Here is a 21,877-nt window from a genome sequence, read left to right as displayed (position 1 = left end):
TTTTGTTGTAGAGACAGATTGTAGATGGCGGTGAGTGGCTTGAGGATTTGCTGCTTGAGTTCCTCGAGCAGCCTGGGTGACAAGTCGTCGTGTCCAGTGGACTTGTTTGTCTCGAGTTTGTCTAGGTACTTTTTCACATCCCGTTCGTCGATTGGGCCAATTTCTAGGGGAGTGATTCCCATCGGTGGGGTAGGGCTCTCGGGTACAGACTGGATATCCTCGACCGTGAACACAGACGCGAAGTTTCTGTTTAGGATTTCGACCATTTGCCTGCTGTCCTGTGTTATTACGTCACTTTCATCTTTTAGGGTACCGATATTGCTTTTTGCCTTCTTTTTGGTTCTTATATACGTGAAGAACTTTTTCGGGTTGGACTTGGCTTCGCGTGCAATTTGCTTTTCATAGTCGCGTTTACGCAGGTGATTGAGAGTTCTGCAAGCTCTGAGGCTTTGATGGTACTGTTCGCGTGCCTCGTCAGTGCCGTTTTCCTTCAGCAAGTTGTATTTTCTCTTCTTTAAGTTAATCGCCCGTCGAAATTGGGTAGTCATCCATGGTGGGCTTGTGGCATTATTTGTTCTCCTTGTCTTCATGGGAACAGTTGTTCTCTCTACCTCCAGGAGTTTGTTCTTGAAGCCATTCCACGCGCCGTCCACAGGAGTGAAGTTCATGGGGAGGAGGAGGAGGAGGAGGAGGAGGAGGAGGAGGAGGAGGAGGAGGAGGAGGAGGAGTAGGAGGAGGAAGACCACTATGAGGAAATTGAAATATTGGAATAAGTTTAAAGGAGAAGAGGAGGAAGAAGAGGAGGAGGAGGAGGAGGAGGGGAAAGAGGTAAAGGTGGTTGTGGTAAGAGAGGAGGAGGAGGAGGAGGAGGAGGACGAGGAGGAAAATGAAATATTGGAATAAGCTTAAAGGAGAGTTGGAGGAGGAGGAGGAGGAGGAAGTGGACTATTTATAATTTTCCCTATTCTTCTCTCTCTCTCTCTCTCTCTCTCTCTCTCTCTCTCTCTCTCTCTCTCTCTCTCTCTCTCTCTCTCTCTCTCTCTCTCTCTCTCTCTCTCTCTCTCTCTCTCTCTCTCTCTCTCTCTCTCTCTCTCTCTAATGTATTACGTCATTTGTCTCGCGAGATGAGATGAAGCGAGAGCCAATCACGAGAGAAGAGAAAGAAGAAAGTTTACACAAGAAGAAGAGAAAGTATAGTATTGCCTGTTTACACAATCCTAGAGATAATCAGGTTCATGCGATTCTCTCTCTCTCTCTCTCTCTCTCTCTCTCTCTCTCTCTCTCTCTCTCTCTCTCTCTCTCTCTCTCTCTCTCTCTCTCTCTCTCTCTTCCTTCCTTCCTTCATTTTTCCTTCTTCCATCCTTCCTTCTCTCTTTCATTCACACACACACGCACACACACACACACACACACACACACACACACACACACACACACACACACACACACACACACACACACACACACACATACACACTTATAGAAGATTGTTGTAGTGTTTGCCAAAGTTGGAATTCTTTTCGCATTCTCTCTCTCTCTCTCTCTCTCTCTCTCTCTCTCTCTCTCTCTCTCTCTCTCTCTCTCTCTCTCTCTCTCTCTCTCTCTCTCTCTCTCTCTCTCTCTCTCTCTCTCTCTCTCTCTCTCTCTCTCTCTCTCTCTCTCTCTCTCTCTCTCTCTCTCTCAGAGGCTTTGATTTGATGTTACTTGGAATGGCAATAGCAACAACAACAACAACAAAAACAACAACAAAAACAACAACAACAATAAGAGAGAGAGAGAGAGAGAGAGAGAAGGGAAGGAAGAATGTGTGGATGTGTAATTGTATGGCTTCTGTGTTCATTAGATGAGGAGGAGGAGGAGGAGGAGGAAGGATGGAAGATGAAGGAAAAGGCCGAAGAGGAGGAGAGGGAGGAGGAGGAGAGGGACGAAGAGAAAGAGGAGTAGGAGGAGGAAAAGGAAGAAGAGGAGGAAGAGAAATAAGAAGGAGAAGAAGAACAAAACAGAAACAAATAGAGGAAAAGAGGAAAAGGAGGAAGAGGAGGAGGAGGAGGAGGAGGAGGAAGACACAGTGATATAGGAGGCCATAGAAGGGAGACGGGATGTGATCGGGGAACCATATTGAATCCTCCTCCTCCTCCTCCTCCTCCTCCTCCTCCTCCTTCTCTTCCTCTTCTAATACTCGCACCCAATCAACACCTCGACGTTTCCAATCCATCCTATTCATTCCATTCAATGTATTCACCTTCTCCTCCTCCTCCTCCTCCTCCTACTACTACTACTACTACTACTACTACTACTTCTGTTGGTTTAAGAGTTAGTCAGTGTTTAGGTTGATATTGGGTTGAGAACGTGTGAAGAAGGTAAAGCTTGGTTGAATTTGGTGATGTTTGGGTTGTGGTGAGGTTGGCGGTTGAGAGGAGTTGGATGAGGTTGGTGGTGTACATTGGAGCGGGGTGAATGGTTGTTTGGGAGCTGGTTGAAGTTGGTTGATGAGGTTACGTTGGGGTTTTTAGGACTTGGCTATGGTTGGTAGGTGTTGGTTATGGCTGCTTGGGGTTGTGGTGGGCATTAGGGTTGTGGTGGAGGTTGGTTGAGGTTATTTGGAGGTTGGTTGAAGTTGGTTGAGATGGGGTTGTTGTGGTGGGGTAGGTAAAGAAGGTTAGGGGGTTAGGTTGTCCGGTTGGTGAAGGTGGTAAGGGTTATTTGAGGTTGGCTGAAGTTGGTTGAGATGAAGTTGTGGTGGTAGGTTAGGTAAAAAAGATTTGGTGGTAACGTTGTGCTGTTGGTGGAAGTTGTAAGGGTTGTTTGAGGTTGGTTGAAATTGGTTGAGATGGGGTTGTGGCGGTGGGGTATGGAAAGAAGGTTAGGTGGTCAGGTTGTCCTGTTGGTGGGGGTGTTAAGGGTTATTTGAGGTTGGTTGAAGTTGGTTGAAGTTGGTTGAGGTTGGTTGGGTTGAAGGGGGTTGAGTTTCCGAGCCAAGGAAGTGAAATTATGAAAGTTTACGTTAATGATGAAACTTGAAGCGGTCTGATGAAACTGTAAGGAGGAGGAGGAGGAGGAGGAGGAGGAGGAGGAGGAGGAGGAGGAGGAGGAGTTGGTAGTGAAGTAGATGGCAGGGAGGGCTGTATCTGTGTGTGTGTGTGTGTGTGTGTGTGTGTGTGTGTGTGTGTGTGTGTGTTTGTTTTTCATTAAATGTTTCTCTGTTTTCCTTTTCTCCTTTTTTTCTCTGTAATATTTTCCTTCCTTTTTTCCTTCTCTTTTCCTTCATTTTCTCACGTATAATATTTTTCTTTCTTTCTTTCTTTCTTTCTTTCTTTCTTTCTTTCTTTCTTTCTTTACTTTTCTTTCTGTCATTCTTTCTTTCTCTCTTTCTTTCTTTCTCTTTCTCTCCTCTCATTTATTTTTCCACCTCTTTAGAAATCATTAATAATTTTCCTCTTCCTCCTTTATGTAAGAAGATGAAAGGAAGAGGAGGAGGAGGAGGAGAAGGAGGAGGAGGAGGAGGAGGAGGAGGAGGAGGAGGAAGAAGAGGAAGGTTAATTTGCCTGATGGATCTTGCTTCTTATGATTCTTGGTCTGGGTCTTGGGAATCGTAATCTTCTTCTTCTTCTTCTTCTTCTTCTTCTTTGTTTTCTACTTCGTTTGATTGATATTTGTTTTCCTATACCTCCTTTTTCCTCTTCTCGTCCTTTTTTTAGTCTTCTTCTTCTTCTTTTTTTCTATATTTTCTTCCTCTTCCTTTCTCTTCTTCGTTTTCTTCCTTTTCGTGTTCTCCATTTCTGTTTGCGTTTCTACAATGCATTATCACTTTTTGGGGGGTCTAACTTATATTTTGAGTCGTATTTCTATGGAGGAGGAGGAGGAAGAGGAGAAGGAGGAAGAGCAGGAGGAGGAAGAGGAGGAGGATACCAAAGAGACGCCCACGGAGTTCATGGTTGGGGCAAGTCGATCGATCCTACCGGGAGAGACTTGGGATGGACGGCGAGTGAGTGAGTGCAGCAACGCGCCCCCTGTTATTTAGAGGGACCAGCACAAAAGGAGAGGTCAAACTTGGGGGGTCATTTTAAAATCTTAGTTCACGTCGGTAATATTACTAATGGAAGGTTTTATTATGGTCCCCCTTTTCAATTTCCATTTTTTTTCACTCACTCTCCAAGACGTTTCCGATCCCCTTCTAAGTGAGATCCAACCACCTTCTATCTCTCCCTTCCCTTCTTCCCTTCCCTCGTCTCGATCCTTTGTTCTTTTCGGGAGACTGTTTGAGATGGAGGAATATTACAAAGGTTCTGATCCTCTCTTCCTCTGAGTGAGGGAAAAATAAAAGGATTGGATTCGCTTTCGGGGGATTTTGAAAGATGTGAAGGAAGTGGAGGATGAGGAGGAGGTGAAAGAGGAGAGCGAGAGAGAGAGAGAGAGAGAGAGATGGCGTGTTTCGCATTTATATTTGATGATATTTCTGGGAAGGAGAAAAAGGCGTGTGTGTGTACTCTCCTCCTCCTCCTCCTCCTCCTCCTCCTCCTCCTCCTCCTCCTCCTCCTCCTCCTCCTCTCCTCCTCCTCCTCCTCCTCCTCGCCCCAGTTTCCCATCGGCGGAGGTTTGTTGAAGGGACGACGAACTAAATCAATTGGTCTCGTTGTAAGTCAGCGGGCTTTCTATTACACGCTTCCCCTCCTCCTCCTCCTCCTCCTCCTCCTCCTCCTCCACCACCTCTTTATTCTTTGAACCTAAAGCAAACATGAATGCCAGGACCAACTGCATATGTAGGTGGCGTTCTCTCTCTCTCTCTCTCTCTCTCTCTCTCTCTCTCTCTCTCTCTCTCTCTCTCTCTCTCTCTCTCTCTCTCTCTCTCTCTCTCTCTCTCTCTCTCTCTCTCTCTCTCTTACATCTTTTTTTAATTGCTTTATTTTATTATCATTCCTTTCTTCTTCTTCTTCTTCTTCCTCTTCTTCTTTTTCTTCTTCTTTTCCTTTTATTTCTCTTTCTTCTTCCTTTTCCTCTTCTTCTTCTTCTTCTTCTCCTTCCCCAAATTTCTCCTTTTTTTCGCTTCCTTTCTTCCTTTTTCTCTTAATTTTCCTTTCTTCTTCTTCTTCTTTATTCTTTGTCCTCTTCCTCCCTTCATCGCTCTCCTTGATTCTAATGTTCCTCTCCCTTCTCTCTAATTATCGCTTTTATTATCTCTATTTTGCCTTTGTTCTTTCTTGCGCATTCTTATACATTTGTCTATTATTGAGTTCTTCCCCTTCGTCTGAATACTTGACCTTCTCTCTCTCTTTCCTTCTTTCTTTCTTTTTTTCTATCTTCTTTTTCTTTATTTATTTCTCGTCTTTTCATTTTCAACGTCTTCCGATTTGGTCTTTTTTTTAGTTTTCCTTCTTTCTTTCTTCCTTTCCTATTTTTTTTTCTATCTCTCATTCATCCATTCATTCACTCAATCATTCATTCTTTCCTTCTCTTTATCTTTCTTTCTTTTTTATTTCTCTCTACTTCTTCCTTCCTTCCTTCCTTCTTTCCTACCTTCTTTCTCTTTTATCCTTCGTTAGTCGGTTCCTTCCTTCCTTCCTTCCTTCCTTAACCACCTAGTTCATTCGTAAGTTAAATGCATCACCTCTTTACCTGTCTGTCTATATGTCTGCTTCCCCATTTGTTAACTTTCCCGTCCCACGTATATTATTTTTACACATTTTCTTACCTGGCCCAAGTTAGCGTTGTCTCCCCTTCAAGGAACATAATGAATTGCGAAGTTTTATTACAAGTTTGGATTATTTTTCACCTCCTCTCCGATCCAAGTTCATAAGATGGATATAGAGAGATAGGTTGATAGGCAGATGGAGAGAGATAGAGAGAAAAAAGAGAGTCGAAATAGACAGCCAGACTCACAAAACCTCGAATGTAACACCCAATAGAGGATTAATGAAACAAAACATGCTATTGGAGTTGACAGGAAACATGAAACGGGACATCAAGAATAAAAGATAGATGGATAGATAGGCAGATGGAGAGAGGGATAGAGAGGAAAGAAGAGAATTGAAACAGACAGCCAGACTCACAAGACCACGAATGTAACGCCCAATGGAGGATTAATGAAACAAAACATGCTATTAGAGTTGACATCAAGAATAAAAGATTGATAGATAGATAGGCAGATAGAGAGAGAGATAGAGAGAAAAAGGAGAGAATTGAAACAGACAGCCAGACTCACAAAACTACAAATGAAACAGCCAATAGAGGATTAATGAAACAAAACATGCTATTAGAGTTGACATCAAGAATAAAAGATAGATAGATAGATAGGCAGATAGAGAGAGAGATAGAGAGAAAAAGGAGAGAATTGAAACAGACAGCCAGACTCACAAGACCTCGAATGAAACACCCAATAGAGGATTAATGAAACAAAACATGCTATTGGGGTTGAGATCGAGAATAAAAGATAGATAGATAGATAGGCAGATGGAGAGAGGGATAGAGAGGGAAGGACATAATTGAAACAGACAGCCAGACTCACAAGACTTCGAATGAAACAACCAGTAGACGATAAGGGAAACAAAACATGCTACCGTATTAGAGTTGACATCAAGAATAAAAGGGATAGAACCAGGCGAACCGAGGCGGACTGAGGCTTTGAAGAATTCGGGCTTTTTAGTTTTGGAGTTTCGCGGTCGAGCTCTCGAGGGGACGAAAGCCCTGCGGGACGCCCTTCGTTAGCCCAGGTAATTAGATTGGGCCGTTGTGTGTAAAGTCTGACACCGCCCTCACCTGAAGACTGGGCGGGGGGAGGGGGGGGGGGCTGTGGTGTGTGTGTGTGTGTGTGTGTGTGTGTGTGTGTGTGTGTGTGTGTGTGTGTGTGTGTGTGTGTGTTATTTTCTTCGTTAAAAGGCCAATATTTGTCTATTTTTGCGGTTTTAAGTTAGTATGTAGAGTAGGGAAGTGGTGTGTGTGTTTGTATGTGTGTTTGTGTATGTGTGTCGGAGCTGAGCGCCGAGGCAAAGTGCAGTGTGGTACTTTTTAGTCTAACGTTCAGCTTTTTTATTTAGTTCCAATCTTTTTTCTATTTTGGTTTTTATTCCAATCGTCACTTCCGTCCCTTGCATGAACGCTTGCTAGCCACTCGACCCGTGACCTGGAAAACTCTCTCTGTCTGTCTGTCTGTCTCTCTCTCTGTCTATCTGCCTGTCTGTCTGTTTGTGTCTGTCTGTATCTCTCTCTCTCTCTCATTCTTCTTATTCTTTTCATTTTTCTCATTCGTATTTTTCTCTCTCTCTCTCTCTCTCTCTCTCTCTCTCTCTCTCTCTCTCTCTCTCTCTCTCTCTCTCTCTCTCTCTCTCTCTCTCTCTCTCTCTCTCTCTCTCTCTCTCTCTCTCTCTCTCTCTCTCTCTCTCTCTCTCTCTCTCTCTCTATGCATATATATATATATATATATATATATATATATATATATATATATATATATCATTCACGACCTTCTAATTTCGTTTCAGTAACTTCTAACATATTCTGTTTACTCTTCAATCTCCCTTTTTATCTTCCTTTATATTTCCTTCTTTATCTATCTCTTTTCTTATCCTCTATACCTCTATACCACTCTTTATCAGGGCGGCAGCTTTCTAAATATAACCTTACATATGGTATTTTCATCGTCATTCATGTTCCTCACCGTCTTATCTTCGCCATTATTTCCTTCTTTTATATTTTCCTTCGCCGTCAGTCTGAGAAGCGATGATCTGTCTCCTCTCCGAGCCTCGCAGCCTCCGAAGGGAAGCATCGAGGCGCCTTGTTAAGTAAATTGGACTCAGCTTTCAATATTCTTGCCTTGCCTTGCCTTGCCTTCTCATTCTCGTTCTCGTTGTCGTCATTTCAAAAACATGCGTCTTACTTTTTCTTTTGGTTTAATATTCAGTCTGTTTCTCTGTTTCGCTGTCTCGCTGTCTCTGTCTGTCTGTCTTTTTCTGTCTTTGTTTTTCTCTTTCTCTCTGTCTTTCCTTAATTTCAAAACATACGTCACCTTTTTTTTTGTCTTTTCCAGGTTTTCTATTTTGTCTGTCTGTCTCTTTCTTTGTCTCTGTCTGTCAGTCTCTCTGCCTCTCTCTGTCTCTGCCTGTCTCTGTCTCTGTGTTTTCTTAATATCAAAACACATGTCACTTTTTTTTCTCTTTTCCAGTTTTATATTTTGTCTGTCTGTCTCTCCGTTTGTCTCTGTCTCTATCGGTGTGTGTCTGTTTCTGTTAATGTGTTTGTTTTTCTATTTGCAGGCACGGATGTCGCTGTGTCTGTCTCTGTGTCTGGCTGTGTGAAGGTAAGGTCAAATCAGCACATTTTTTGTTTGTTTCTTTATTTCTCTTTACTAACTTACAAAACCGTGTCTGTATGTGTCTATTTATATTCAGTCTCCCTTTAACCTTTCATTGTTTTCTTTCTCTCATTTTGTATTCGTATAGCCATGTAAACCTATTCCTATGTACTTAGGCCCCTTTCACACGAGCGTTTTTTTTCGTTCTGGCACATCCCGGACGGCTTAGCTTTACATTGACTTTTATGGGTGCGTTCACACGAGGCCAGAGCGTCAGTCTTGCCGCTCCTGTAGCCGCACCCTGCCGTACTGCCAGCAAGACCGCAGCGGCAGAAATGCCGCACAGCGGTTTCGGTGGTCATGTGTTGCTATGGGCGCCTTCACACATGCGGTGTTTGCCGGGTGCGGCGAGGGATAGTTGTCTGTCAACACTGGGAGGAAGGGCACACGACCACTTTGTCTGCATCATTGGAAAAGCTGGTATGTACTATATTTTCCATCTTATGAACTTTCCATTAATGTATATTGAAAATGTAAATGTCTTACATATTAATTCTGTATACCTCTGTACAACAAACATCTGCATTTATATTTCAGGGTTATGGCTAATCTAAATTATCATGACACGGAACTGCTGCTCTCCGAGATTGAAAGACGGCCTTGTCTGTGGGATCCCTCAAGAGAAGATTACAAATATGACTGAAGGAGATACAGAACCGGTTGCGGCAGAAACCGCACTTGACCGTGGATGTCCAGGTGCCATGCGGCTACCGCTCCGGCATGTGCCGGAGCGGCAGAAACCGCTCCTGTGAAAGGGGACTTTTTTTAAGGGAAGGCTTGTGTCAGCTATAGTTCCTTCTTCCCCTCCTTTCTATTCTCGTTTCTGTTATTTTGTCTATACATAAACGTATTCGTGTATTCATATATCCATGTAAATCTATTCCTATGTACTAAAGTGAAGGTTTGTGTCAGCTATAGTTCCTTCTTCCCCTCCTTCCTATTCTCGTTTCTGTTATTTCGTCTAAACATACACGTATTCGTGTATTCGTACAGCCATGTAAATCTATTCCTATGTACACTGGCAGGCTTGTGTAGGCTCTGGGTCCTCCTTCCCTCCCTTCCTATACTCGTGAAATGATGGCCGGAAACAGCGGCTCCCAAACTTGGCCTCACAGCTGACAGGGCGAGGCACAGCTGGTAAGGCGCGGCAGGTGGTGGACGCCTGCCTCTTGCCTCTCCTTGCCTTGCCTCGCCTTGATTCCACCCCTCCCTCTGGCCTTGCTTACGTCCTGGCTATTGGTTGTGTTGGTCTGTAGCCCTCCCGGTTGGCTAAGATGTAAGGTGCAGGTTGTAGGGTAGAGGAAGACGTAGGAGGTAGGGCGTAGGTAAGAGTAAAGGACGGCGCTCTCCCTCTCTCTCGTCCGTGTCCTGAAATGCCCTTGTGATGTTCCTTCGCTCTCTCGGCCGGCTTGAAGTGTATATAGGGACGGTTTCTATTGTGACTTTTTTCCCGGCGCCGTGTAAGAAAAATGGAGGCGGTGGCTGAGAGGTTAGCGTGAGGGCGCGGCGTACAGGAGGATACTGGTTCGCATAAACACATATACATACATTGAAATAAGAAAAAGAAGATAGAAGATAAAGAAATGTAAAAGAATATACTGTTATAAATACGTACACAGAAATGATAAAATATAGTATAAAATAAATTCACCACCGAATGACCCAAGACTACCCTGGTGCTGTCCTGAAGACCGCCCATCAACCCGGGCTCTAGATTCTCTCCCTAAAACGAGAATGAAAGACGTGATCCGGGGTGCAGCATGACCCAAGCAAGATGGCGCCACTATAAACACTTGCCTGCGCCACAACAAGCCGGGGCCGACCATCAGGCCCCACCAAGAGTCAAAAACGTTAAAAAATAATAGTGTTTTTTCGTGAAGAGCCTTTCCCGGAGAGGTTGAGGGCTGACGGAATTCCTGACCGTCCGCTGCCTGCCCGGCGTCTGCAGCCTTCACCGGGGAGGAAAAGGCACGAAAATGTTGCAGGGCGGTGACGACAACAGGAAGAGGAGGAGGAGGAGGAGGAGGAGGAGGAGGAGGAGGAAGTGGAGGAGAAGGAGGAGGAAGTGGTGGTTAGAAAAAAGAGGAGGCAGAAAGGTTGGAGGTAAGAGAAGAAGGAGGAAGAGAAGGTAAAGCAAGAGGAGGAGGAGGAGGAGGAGGAGGAGGAGGAGGAGGAGGAGGAGGAAGAAGAAGAAGAAGAGGAGCAACATAATATAAAAGACTAAGAAGAATAAAGATCAGGAAGAGGAGGACAAGGAAGGCTAAAGGGTTGGAGCTAAGAGGAGGAAGAAGAGGAGGAGGAGGAGGAGGAGGAGGAGGAGGAGGAGGAGGAGGAGGAGGAGGAGGCTGAGAGGCAGGTTGAGTGTGGGCTGTTTGATCAAGCCGTCTTGGCCACAGGAACGCGCGGTTGATGGGCAAGCACGCATATTTACCCACCTCATAGCTCTTACCTTCCCTTACCTTACCTTACATTATTTACCTCCCTCCCTTCCATTGCCTTACCTTACCTTACCCTACCTTCCATTGCCTTACCTTACCTTACCTTACCTTACCTTCCATTGCCTTACCTTACCTTACCTTACCTTACCTTTCCCTTCCTTCCATTGCCTTACCTTACCTTATCTTACCCTACCTTCCATTGCCTTACCTTACCTTACCTTACCTTACCTTCCCTTCCCTTCCCTTATCTTACCTTCCCTTCCCTTACCTTACCTTTCCCTTCCTTCCATTGCCTTACCTTACCTTATCTTACCCTACCTTCCATTGCCTTACCTTACCTTACCTTACCTTACCTTACCTTACCTTTCCCTTCCCTTCCATTATTTATCTCCCTTCCTTCCATTCCCTTACCTTACCTTACCTTTCCTTTCCCTTCCCTTCCATTATTTATCTCCCTTCCCTCCATTACCTTATCTTACCTTATCTTTCCCTCCCTTCCCTTCCATTATTTAATTCCCTCCCTTCCACTGCCTTACCTTACCTTACCTTTCCCTAATCTACTCCTCCCTAGCAAGCACTCATATTTACCCTTCTCTTACCTCTTCCCTTCCCTTCCCTTCCCTTCCATTATTTACCTCCCTTTCTTTCTTTCCCCTCCTAACCTTTCCTTTGTCTGCTTGTCCCTTTCCCATCTCTCTTCCCTTTCTCTCCCCTTCCTTTCCCTTCCCTTCCCTTCTCTTCTCTTCTCTTCCATCCCTTCCCTACCTTTCCCTTCCTCTATCCTCCTCCTACCCTCCTCCTTCACCCTCCTCTACTTTACCTTTCCCTACCTTTCCAACCCTTCCCTATCCTCCCTTTCCTTTCCTATACCTTCCTCTAACCTTCTACCCCCCCTCCTCTTCCTCCTCGTCCTCCTCCTCTTCCTCGTCTCGCTTCGTCCTGTCCCCAACTACATCGATTTCCAAGTCCCCGAAATTCGCCGGCGAGAGGGACGTTCGGAGGGAGAAGTTTTAAGTCAAAGGCCCAACCCGCTGCTGCTGCCTCCATCTGGTATGTCTGGCATTTGGGGACACGGAGAAGGTAGGGAGAGGAGGAGAAGGAGAGAGAGAGGTGGAGAGACAGGGGAGGGAGGAGGAGGAGGAGGAGGAGGAGCGAGAGAGGTGGAGAGAGAGGGAGAGAGAGGAGGTGGTGGTGTTTGGGGTATATGTTAAGGTGTGGTTAGGTTAGGTTAGGTTAGGTTAGAAGGAGGAGGAGGAGAGTGAGAGGTGGAGAGACAGGGAGGAGAGGAGGATGAGGAGGAGAAGGAGAGAGAGGTGGAGAGACAGAGGAAGAGGAGAAGGAGGTGGTGTTTGGGAAGGAGGAGAGAGAGAGAGGTGGAGAGACAGGGAGGAGAGGAGGATGAGGAGGAGAAGGAGAGAGAGGTGGAGAGACAGAGGAGGAGAAGGAGGTGGTGGTGTTTGGGGTATATGTTAAGGTTAGGTTAGGTTAGGTTAGGCCTGGAGAAGGAGGAGGAGGAGGAGGAGGAGGAGTTGTGTAGAGGTTATATTAAGATAGAAGATGTAGGTTATTCTTCTCCTTCTTCCTCTCCTCTTCCTCCTCCTCCTCCTCCTCCTCCTCCTCCTCTCTTTTCAATACCCCAACTTCCAATTACTATAACCACCACCTTCTCCTCCTCTTCTCCTCTCATTACTTTCTTTCTTCCTAACTTCTTCCTTCTCCTCCTCCTTCTTCCTCCTCTTCTTCCTCAATTAACTCCTCAACTTACCACTGCCATCATCTCCTCCTTTTCTTCTTCTTTCTTCCCTCTTTCTTCTTCTTCTTTCTTCTTGTTCTTGTTCTTCTTCTTTTTCTTCTTCTTTTTCTTCTCCTTCTCCATCTCCTCATCCTTTCCCTCTACCTCTTCTGTCCTTCCACCACCACCACCATCACCACCACCACCACCACCACCACCACCTCGAGTCCACTGTTCTGGTGTTCCTCTTTATGCGCCTCGTGCGGGGGAGGTGCGCCCCCTTCCGCCCCCCCCTCTCTCTCTCTCTTCCTCTCTCTAAAGGGTAACACGTAGAGCCTTCACCTGCCTGCTTACCTGCCTGCTGTTTGCCTGCTCGATTGCCTGGCCTGCTGAATTGCCTGCTTGTGTATCTACCTGCTGGAATGCTTTTAAGACGTGCAGTTGTTTTAAGATTCTGCTAAAGTAAGATAGAAAAATATTAAGATAGAAATATTCGAATCTTAAGTCCTTGTGCTCCCTGTCTTATGCTGTGGCCGTAAGACATGGACACTGCCTTACTCTGTGGCTGGGAGACATGGACACTGCCTTACTCTGTGGCTGTGAGACATGGACACTGCCTTACTCTGTGGCTGTGAGACATGGACACTGCCTCACTCTGTGGCTGTGAGACATGGACGCTGCCTTACTCTGTGGCTGTGAGACATGGACACTGCCTTACTCTGTGGCTGTGAGACATGGACACTGCCTTACTCTGTGGCTGTGAGACATGGACGCTGCCTTACTCTGTGGCTGTGAGACATGGACACTGCCTTACTCTGTGGCTGTGAGACATGGACACTGCCTTACTCTGTGGCTGTGAGACATGGACACTGCCTTACTCTGTGGCTGTGAGACATGAACACTGCCTTACTCTGTGGCTGTGAGACATGGACACTGCCTTACTCTGTGGCTGGGAGACATGGACACTGCCTTACTCTGTGGCTGTGAGACATGGACACTGCCTTACTCTGTGGCTGTGAGACATGGACACTGCCTTACTCTGTGGCTGGGAGACATGGACACTGCCTTACTCTGTGGCTGTGAGACATGGACACTGCCTTACTCTGTGGCTGGGAGACATGGACACTGCCTTACTCTGTGGCTGGGAGACATGGACACTGCCTTACTCTGTGGCTGTGAGACATGGACACTGCCTTACTCTGTGGCTGTGAGACATGGACACTGCCTTACTCTGTGGCTGTGAGACATGAACACTGCCTTACTCTGTGGCTGTGAGACATGGACACTGCCTTACTCTGTGGCTGTGAGACATGGACACTGCCTTACTCTGTGGCTGTGAGACATGGACACTGCCTTACTCTGTGGCTGTGAGACATGGACACTGCCTTACTCTGTGGCTGTGAGACATGGACGCTGCCTTACTCTGTGGCTGTGAGACATGAACACTGCCTTACTCTGTGGCTGTGAGACATGGACACTGCCTTACTCTGTGGCTGTGAGACATGAACACTGCCTTACTCTGTGGCTGTGAGACATGGACACTGCCTTACTCTGTGGCTGTGAGACATGAACACTGCCTTACTCTGTGGCTGTGAGACATGAACACTGCCTTACTCTGTGGCTGTGAGACATGGACACTGCCTTACTCTGTGGCTGTGAGACATGGACGCTGCCTTACTCTGTGGCTGTGAGACATGGACACTGCCTCACTCTGTGGCTGTGAGACATGGACACTGCCTTACTCTGTGGCTGTGAGACATGGACACTGCCTTACTCTGTGGCTGTGAGACATGAACACTGCCTTACTCTGTGGCTGTGAGACATGGACACTGCCTTACTCTGTGGCTGTGAGACATGGACACTGCCTTACTCTGTGGCTGTGAGACATGGACACGGCCTTACTCTGTGGCCGTAAGACATGGACACTGCCTTACTCTGTGGCTGTGAGACATGGACACTAAACAGAGACCTGGAAAGCCGTGCCGATGACTTTGGTGCCAAGTGCCTTCGTAGGGTCACGGGGCATCGCTGTAATGAAGACGTGTTGAACCAGCCACTGAATCGAGGCCTGTTACCAGCTTAGTCCGTGAACGCTAACCCCGGCTATATGGACACGTGGCGCGCCTCCCGGACGTCGATGCTGCTCACTGGGTTGTTTCTGTACGAGACAACCCCGAGTGGAGGCCAAGGGGACGCCCACGTAACTCATGACGGGGGTAAGGCGACCGATCCTGCCGGGAATGACTTAAGATGGCTAGGGCAGCTGCGTGGGGGCTTGCTAGGGAAGACCGTCGGGAGTATAGGCCATTAGTTAGTTAATTATACTAAGATATTACTCCTGCTAATGCGCCAAGTTAATACAACATACGGATTAAACTTAGGAGATTAAAGACTTAATGAGTGTAAGGAAGGCAGCCCAGGTAAACACAAATCCACTCAGGTGTGCTAAGACCCTAATTAACCCTTTGTGATGCCCGTACACGGTCTATTAAACAAGGGGTGATTAGAGGGTTTAATCAGCGTGATATACACCTGTTATTAGCATCAGGTGAAGCAGCGCGGTAATTTATAGGCATGAGTTGAGCAATATGTGATTAAACGGCTTTAATCAACTGGATATATATGACGCTAATAAGCTTGACGGACGTATGGTAAGCTGCGCGTGGACTTGATGCTCCTCTCCGTAACACTGAGCCATAAAAAGTAAATATTGTTGATTAAACGCTCGTAACCAACAGAATATAAGTAGTTCTAATAGGCTTGAAGGTAAAGTTTAGGGCATGTACTAAGCTGCGCGTGGCCTCTAAGCTCTTCTCCGTTACACTGCCCCAGAAAAAAAAAATATTGTTGATTGATTAAACGCTCGTAATCAACACAATATAAATAGTTCTAATAGGCTTGAAGGTAAAGTTTAGGGCATGTACTAAGTTGTGCGTTACCTCGATGCTCATCTTCGTCACACTGATCCAGATAAGGTATATATTTTAGAGGCTTGTTATTATTATTATTTTTTATATGGTTAACTTATGTGTGTGTGTGTGTGTGTGTGTGTGTGTGTGTGTGTGTGTGTGTGTGTGTGTGTGTGTGTGTGTGTGTGTGTGTGTGTGTGTGTGTGTGTTTCTTGAAGGATTTTGAGATTGCTTTGCTGGCTGACTGGCTGACTGGTGGCCGGGGTTCGGTACCAGGTTCTTCTCATTTAAAAAACTCAAACTATTCCTTCCTATGCTGTTTTCGGAATTCTTCTTCTCCTCTTTGGTCCTCCTCCTCCTCCTCCCGAAACGAACATTTATCCATCTTTCCCTCTTACCTTTCCCTTCCCTTCCGTTCCCTTCCCTTCCCTCCCCTTCCTTTCTTCCCTTCTTTACCTTCCTCTTTAACTTTTCTTACCTTACTTTTCCTTACACACACACACACACACACACACCACACACACCACACACACACACATAACCCCCCCCCCCCCCCCACACACACACTCCTACACACACACAACCCCCCCCCTTCCCCCCTTCCCCCCGCACACAAACACACACACACACTCAGGCCAACGTTAAATTAAATGGTTCGTATAATTACTATGGAAATGAATCTGGCCCCGAGTGCTTTGTTTCAGGGGTAATAGCTTTTGTTTATTAGCTCATCATCGTCATTACTATTATTGTTTACAGGGAAAGTTTCTTGGAGAGAGAGAGAGAGAGAGAGAGAGAGAGAGAGAGAGAGAGAGAGAGAGAGAGAGAGAGAGAGAGAGAGAGAGAGAGAGAGAGTTTAAATGTATGATTTTTTTAATGAATGTTTTTTTGTGTGTGTGTTTGTTGTTACCTTGAGTTTGCTTTACCTTGATTATACAGGTAAGAACACACACACACACACACACACACACACACACACACACACACACAGAGAGAGAGAGAGAGAGAGAGAGAGAGAGAGAGAGAGAGAGAGAGAGAGAGAGAGAGAGAGAGAGAGAGAGAGAGAGAGAATATAGTTGGAGATAAAAAGTGTAAAGTTAATAATAATAATAATAATAATAATAATAATAATAATAATAATAATAATAATAATAATATTCATACCGAGACAAACTTTTTAAATTACAACAAAATATACTTCCTCCTGCTCTGCCTCCTCCTCCTCCTCCTCTTCCTCCTCCACCTCCTCCTCCTCCTATACCTCCTCCTCCTCCTCCTCCTCCTCCTCCTCCATGTCACGTACGCGTATACCTGACGTGCTGAATCATGACACACCTGCTCTCTCTCTCTCTCTCTCTCTCTCTCTCTCTCATGATTCAAATTGTACCCAGCAGTAAGGTCGTGTGTGTGTGTGTGTGTGTGTGTGTGTGTGTGTGTGTGTGAGAGAGAGAGAGAGAGAGAGAGAGAGAGAGAGAGAGAGAGAGAGAGAGAGAGAGAGAGAGAGAGCAAACGGTCAAGTTGTTAATTAATATGAGTGAGGAATCTCTCTCTCTCTCTCTCTCTCTCTCAATTACCGTAAATCCAATAACGGAATAGTAATGTTTTGCACGGCGAGGTCTTGTTCGGAAACGCTGTGTACACCTGTTCATTAACACACACACACACACACACACACACACACACACATTGCTTTATAGATATGTTCGTTATACGCTCTCTGCACACACACACACACACACACACACACACACACACACACACACACACACACACACACACACACACACATACAGCTTTTGTGGGTATAGAAAGCACAATTTACTTCGCTATAGAGGCTGGAACACACACACACACACACACGCACACGCACACGCACACGCACGCACACACACATGCACACGGCTCAACTACCCTCAACTTCACCGCTGGAAATCACTCAATGTTGCATGAGAACCCGATCAACCCTACCGAACCTAACCTAACCTTACCTTACCTTACCTTACCTTACCTTACCTGACCTGACCTGACCTTACCTAACCTTACCTTACCTTACTTTACCCAAAAGATTGAAAGATTGAATATTGAGAGAGAGAGAGAGAGAGAGAGAGAGAGAGAGAGAGAGAGAGAGAGAGAGAGAGAGAGAGAGAGAGAGAGAGAGAGAGAGAGAGAGAGAGAGAGTAGGAAAGGGAAGGGGAACAAAGCGAAAATATATAAAACGAGAAGATGAGAATGAAGTAGAGAGGAAGAGGAGGAGGAGAAAGAGGAGGAAAGAGGGAGAGGGAAGAGCATTGAGGTGGAAATGACAAATATATTCCTCCAAATAATAGACAAGGAACAGCATTTCGGATAGACAGACAGACAGACAGAGAGACAGACAGAGGCAAAATAGACATCAATATTACAAGGAAAACAGAAATAGACAGACGTGGATATTTTGCGGGTAAGAGACATATAGATAGAGTGAGACAGAGACAGAGAATGTCTTTTGGATTCGGAGAGACAGACAGACAGACAGACAGACAGACAGATAAACAAATAGAGAAGCTGAAAGAGAGACAGACCAATACAGAGAGAGAGAGGAAGTGGGGGAGAGAGAGAGGCAGATGGACTACGACAGACTGACAGACAGACTGACAGACACACAGACAAACAGACATGAATTATTGGATTTGCATGGCCCCGAGAGACCACTTCGCTCGATCACACACACACACACACACACACACACACACACACACACACACACACACACACACTCGTTCTATTAATGTACTGACGTGTGGAATTGACTGTCACACACACACACACACACACACACACACACACACACACACACACACACACACACACACACACACACCCTCAATACGCTGACACCATTTTTTTTATTTATTTCTCCTAAAATAAATCAAATATTTTTACTGCCGATAAATTGAAATGTTTCCAATTAGTATTTTCGCACCTTCAGCTTTTTCTTCCCTCCTCCTCCTCCTCTTCCTCCTCCTCTTCCTCCTCTTCCTCCTCCTCTTCCTCCTCCTTGATTTGATGATTATTTGGAGGAACAGGAAACAGGAAAGGGTAGATAGTAGAGGAGGAGGAAGAGGAGGAGGAAGAGGAGGAGGAGGAGGAGGAGAACAAAGTAAAGGAAATGTTATAGAAATGGAGGAGAGAGGAGGACAACAGAGGAGAGGAGGAGGAGGAGGAAGAGGAGGAGGAGGAGGAGGAGGAGGAGAACAAAGTAAAGGAAATGTTATAGAAATGGAGGAGAGAGGAGGACAACAACAAGGAAGGAAGAGGAGGAGGAGGAGGAGGAGGAGGAGGAGGAGGAGGAGGAGGAGGAGGAGAGGAGAACAAAGTAAAGGAAATGTTATAGAAATGGAGGAGAGAGAAGGACAACAACAAGGAAGGAGGAGGAGGAGGAGGAGGAGGAGGAGGAGGAGGAGGAGGAGGAGGAGGAGGATGAGATAGTCTTACATTCTTTCCTTACACGTTAGGACTGCCAGGAATGGAGAGAGAGAGAGAGAGAGAGAGAGAGAGAGAGAGAGAGAGAGAGAGAGAGAGAGAGAGAGAGAGAGAGAGAGAGAGAGAGAGAGAGAGAGAGTTAAATATAGAGATCTGACTAGGAAGGGAGTGTGTGTGTGTGTGTGTGTGTGTGTGTGTGTGTGTGTGTGTGTGTGTGTTCGTGTGTGTGTTTGTGCGTTCGTGTGTGTTTGCAGATCCCTTCACACAGCGGGCGTTCACTTCTCTTCCCTAATGGTATACGCTCTCTCTCTCTCTCTCTCTCTCTCTCTCTCTCTCTCTCTCTCTCTCTCTCTCTCTCTCCCTCTCTCTCACTTCATTTCTGCGTCTTTCTTCCATTCTGTGGCGTAAGCACTTATCTTTGTCCTCCTTCCTCTTCATCCTCCTCCTCTTCCTCCTCCTCCTCCTCCTCCTCCTTGAACCACTGAGATTAAATGGTTCCAGTGCAATACCTAGAATGAGGAGGAAGAGAAGGCGGAGGAGGGGGAGGAGGAGGAGGAGGAGGAAGAGGAGGAGGGTAAAAGATTTGGAGCGTGAAATATAAATAGTTTTGGTAGACACATTAATCATGGGGAAGGAGGAGGAGGAGGAGGATCAGTGTCTTGATGATGGTGGAGGTTACGTTGGTGGTGGTGGTGGTGATGGTGGTGGTGGTTGGGGTGATGATGGTGGTGGTAGACACACACACACACACACACACACACACACACACACACACACACACACTAATAGAATAAGTCACTCCAGTTTACGTCACTAACACTTTTTTCCCTTCTCTCTCTCTCTCTCTAATACTTTTTTCCCCTTCACTAACATTTTTCCCCTTGCCCCAAAAAATCCCTAAAAAAGTATCCCTCGTTTTCAAGCCCTGTAACATTTTTTTCCTTCCTTCTTTTTTTTTAAGCCTTTTTTTTTTTTACCCTTTTTTTCTGCCTGGGTGTTTAATCAAAGGGAAACTGGAGCCGGGATGCGCAAAAAGGTTTTAAATCTGTCAACGGAGGGTTCAATGCGAAGCTGGATTTGAGTTGGATGCTGGGAGGGCGGGAGATGAGAGAGAGAGGGAGAGGGAGGGAGAAGGAGGGATTTGAATGAGAGGTAGAAGAAGGGTTGAATAGTAGACGAATGGAGTTGGATGCTGGGGGGGCGGGAGATGAGAAAGGGAGGAAGGGAGAAGGAGGGATTTGAAAGAGAGGTAGAGAGAGGTAGAAGAAGAGGGGTTGAATAGTAGACGAGTGGAGTTGGATGCTGGGAGGGCCGGAGATGAGAGAGAGGGAGGGAGGGAGAAGGAGGGATTTGAAAGAGAAGTAGAGAGAGGTAGAAGAAGGGTTGAATAAGTAGAGATAGATAGAGATGAAGGGAAAGGAGATGCTAGGGGAGAGAGAGAGAGAGAGAGAGAGAGAGAGAGAGAGAGAGAGAGAGAGAGAGAGGGAGAGGAAGAGGGAGAGACAGAGAGACAGCGACAGAGACAGCGCGTGAGAGAGAGAGAAAGAGAGCAAGAGAGAGTGAGAGTGAGTGAGAGTGAGAGAGAGAGGTGGAAACTGTTACCTGGGATACGGGAATCTAAAAATGAAAGGCGTATGGATGGAAGGAAGGAAGGGACAGAGCACAGCGAGGGGAGTGCTGAGTGCTGAGTGCTGAGTGACCGGGAAATGCTAGAAAGAAAGGCAGGATAGATTTGTTGAAGTGAGAGAGGGAGGGAGAGAGAGAGAGAGAGGGAGAGAGGGAGAGGGAAAGAGAGAGAAACATAAGAACATAAGGAGTCTGCAAGAGGGAGAGAGAGAAGGAGAGGGAGAGGGAGAGTAGATAAAAAGATGAAGGAAGGAAGGAAGGAAGATACGAGGGAAGAAAGTAAGGAGTTAAAAAAAATATAAGAGAGAGAGAGAGAGAGAGAGAGAGAGAGAGAGAGAGAGAGAGAGAGAGAGAGAGAGAGAGAGAGAGAGAGAGAGAGAGAGAGAGAGAGAGAGAGAGAGAGAGAGAGAGAGAGAGAGAGAGAGAGAGAGAGAGAGAGAGTACTAGGATTCGAACTTGGGCCAGCAAATTCGTAGGTAGGGACGCTAACCACTCCACCACAGAATAACAGAAGACTTTATAGAACTAGATTTTCCGCTAGAGGTGATGACATTGGTGGTGGTGGTGGTGGTGCCCAGTCTCCTACGAACCATACCTGTGGCGCTAATCCAACAAGGTAATTCTATTCGCTCTAATTAACGTGGATTAAAGCTGAGTTACGCCCCGCCGCGCCCATCACGGAGTAGGCGCTTGACGAAGGTGTGTGTGGGACCGAGCTATATGGCGTCCTATAGGTCAGATTTTTTAAACGTCTAGGGCTCCCATCACAACTCTTTCCCAAGGCCACAGAGAAGATTAACTTGGCATTCATGGGAGTTTTTTTTCCTGTTCAAGATGGAGAGGTCGTGTAAAACTCTCACTAGTGTCACAAAACAGTCCCTCTTCTTCTTCCTCTTCCTCTTCCTCCTCCTCCTCCTTCCTCTTCTTTCACAAGGCTTTCGTAGGGTTGTGGGCATTTCCAAGGGGTAGTTTCATGACCCTGGTGGTAGTTTGACCCTTCCTCTGTATTTGACTTGTCCCCTCTTCCTATTCCTCCTCTTCTTCCTCCTCCTCCTCCTTTTTCCCCCTTTTCTTCTGTTGTTTGTTCTTCCTGTGTATTCCTTTGCGTTCTTCTCCTCCTCTCCCTCTCCTCTCAATTTCTCCCTTTCTACTGTTCATCCCCTTTCTATTCCTATTCCCTTCTCTTCCTTTTCCATCTCTCCTGTCTCCTCATTCCTCCCTTTCACGCAAGCACTTCCCTTCCTCCTCCTCCTCCTCCTGCTCCTCTCCCTCTTAATTTCTCCATTCTTTCAAGCGCATCCCTGTCTCCCTCTCCTCTCCTTTCTTCCTCTCTTCTCTCCGATCTTCTCATTTTTCCATTCTTCCA

The 21,877-nt window shown here is 46.1% G+C and overlaps 1 protein-coding gene and 1 long non-coding RNA gene across 2 annotated transcripts in view; one reads left to right on the top strand and one right to left on the bottom strand.

The window, feature by feature from the left end:
• The window catches only part of LOC127002240 (cubilin-like), a 143,322-nt gene that overhangs the window by 19,691 nt on the left and 101,754 nt on the right, over positions 1-21,877 (bottom strand). The gene's annotated exons all lie outside the window — the stretch shown is intronic.
• The window catches only part of LOC127002242 (uncharacterized), a 58,019-nt gene that overhangs the window by 14,917 nt on the left and 21,225 nt on the right, over positions 1-21,877 (top strand). The window contains exon 2 of the long non-coding RNA XR_007755908.1: positions 8,247-8,295. This is a non-coding gene — a long non-coding RNA (uncharacterized LOC127002242). The remainder of the gene's footprint in view (positions 1-8,246; positions 8,296-21,877) is intronic.

The sequence above is a fragment of the Eriocheir sinensis genome, chromosome 22, assembly GCF_024679095.1.
Source record: "Eriocheir sinensis breed Jianghai 21 chromosome 22, ASM2467909v1, whole genome shotgun sequence".
NCBI classification, from domain to species: domain Eukaryota; kingdom Metazoa; phylum Arthropoda; class Malacostraca; order Decapoda; family Varunidae; genus Eriocheir; species Eriocheir sinensis.
The sequence above is the reverse complement of the archived record's forward strand: the minus strand, read 5'-3'. Positions and strand labels throughout refer to the sequence as shown.